Here is a 2,422-nt window from a genome sequence, read left to right on the forward strand (position 1 = left end):
TGAATGAATGGAATTCCAAAATCTCTGTAGATGTTCATTGAAATTAATAATAATAATAATAATAATAAAAGAACTTTTAAAAAAAGAGTGCAGTGCTAGAATCCTCATTTTCTATGTCTTGGACAAAGTACAGCCATAATGCTCTTACAAGGGAGAATGATGAGACTTTGTCTCTCACACTTTAGTCACATTATCAGGAGTCAGTCCCTGGAAAAGGAAATCATGCTTGGAAAAGAAGCCAGTGGCAGAGAGAAAGACCCTCAACAAGATGGACTGACATAGGGACCGCATAACGGGCTTGAGCACAGCAGAGATTGTGAGGAAAGCTCAGATTGGGTTGAGTTTCTCTCTCCTACACGTAGGGTTACTGCAAGTTGGTGCCAGCATGGTTGTGCGTAAAACTCTGAGCATGCAAGAGTCTGGGTTTGAGTCCCAGTCAAAGCACCTCATGTGCCACCATCACTGTACTAGGCAGTGGAAGCAGATTTCAGTACAGCTTCCAGATGAAGGTGGACCAGGAAGAAAGGCCTGGCAATCAAAGGCAGAGAAAAAAGCAGTCAAGCGTGAAAGGCCAGTCCAATCATGGAGATGATAAGATCAAGGATGAAACCAATTACAGAGATGGAAGCAGCAATGGCATCCACTTCCTAAACAACGTGCCTCTGGAAACTCTATGAACTTTGATAAATGTCGATAGTTGTAGAGAGGCTTCAAGCCTTTTGTTCATTGGGTTGCTATGAGTTGTGCTCAACTCAAAGGCAATCAACAACAACACCAGAACCAAACAACATCTTCTCATGTGGTGTGTGCGATCATCACAAAGTGGGGCTTGGCTGGATGACAGCTCATGACAGCCGGAATGCTAGGGCCAGAATCACACCGACCTCAGGGAGAGTGGCCTGGTGTGTGATGCCACAGACTTCTGAGGGCTTATTCCAGTCATCCTCCTTTAGTTGAAGAGAATATGAGATCCTCCCTAGTCAGGAGTTAGTTGAAGCATAGATGTGTGACTGTCTCATTTTTAGTGATGAAATTGAGGCTTAAGCACTGCTAAATGACTGCTAAGTAGCCAAGCTAGGGGTGAGATCTAAGTCTTACTGTTGCCTCCATCCTCATTCCAGCTGCTCTGCAACCAGACTGAATAGTGATTTAAAGTGATATAAGTGAATATTTACCAGTCACATTTATACCCCTAAGTTGTGGGGCTCAGGAAGGAGACCACCAGACTTCAAATCCCAACTGTGTGGTCTTGAACAAGAGTCTTTCTCTGAGTCCCCTTCCTTTTCTGCTCAAGATTCCTTGAAAAGTGGGAGCTACCTCTTTGGCTCGTTGTGGGGATTAAATAGGGGAAAATGTGTGCATATGCTTTCCACAATGTCTGGCAGGAGGCACGCACTCAATAAATGTCAGCTTTCCTTCTCAGAACAGCAGTAATATTTATTATTAGCCTTGTCCTATTAGACTGCTCAGCAGCTTCCCCCACAAAGCCATTGTTGTCAGGCATGACTTGAACGGAAGGGCCTGCATTCTGGGCATCTCTTCCAGACCTTTAATTGCAGCCGTCTGATTACTGCTGCCTCACATACTTTGGGCATGTGGTTAGTAGAGGCTGTACCTTGGAAAGAAAAATCATGCTTGGAAAGGTGGAGAGACAGCAAAAGAGAGGAAGACCTTCAATCAGATGGATTGACACAGTGATTGCAGCAATGGGTTCAAGTGTGTCAGAGATGATGAGGACAGAACAAGATAGAACAGGGTTCAGATCCGTTGTTCAAAGGGTGGCTATGAGCCTTGCTCATCCCGATGACATCTAACAACAACAACTGCACAATGGAGTTCATGTGTGCAGACAGCTGCAAAACTCAGGCCGCTCAGATACCACTGGTGTCCTAGCTAAGCAGCCCCATTCACTTGCCACATGCATGCTCCATAAATGGTAGCCATTATCCATGAGGTCCATAAACATGCCCTCCTGACTGTGTCCTGCAGAGTGTCTAGCTGGATCACAACTGCTTAGCCAAGCCCAAAAGCTTGGAGAAAAAATGGTCATTGTATTGTTGTATGGTGCCATCTAGTCAAGTAGAACTCATGACCACTCTATGAAAAACAGATCTGAACCCTGTACTGTTCTGTGCCATCCTCATCATCTCTGACACGCTAGAGCCCATTGCTGCAGTCACTGTGTCAATCCATCTGGTTGAGGGTCTTCTCTTTCATTGACTCTCCCTCCACCTTTCCAAGCATGATGTCATTTTTCAAGATATAGTCTCTCGTAGAACTGCTGGAAGTCCAGGCTGGGTTTAGAAGGGGTCGTGGTACTAGGGATATTGTTGCTGATGTTAGATGGACCTTGGCTGAAAGCAGAGAATACCAGAAGAATGTCTATCTGTGTTTCATTGATTATGCAAAGGCATTTGACTGT

This window comes from Elephantulus edwardii, unplaced genomic scaffold (assembly GCF_000299155.1).
Source record: "Elephantulus edwardii isolate Elephantulus edwardi_28Jun2011 unplaced genomic scaffold, EleEdw1.0 scaffold00250, whole genome shotgun sequence".
In the NCBI taxonomy this organism is placed as follows: Eukaryota; Metazoa; Chordata; class Mammalia; order Macroscelidea; family Macroscelididae; genus Elephantulus; species Elephantulus edwardii.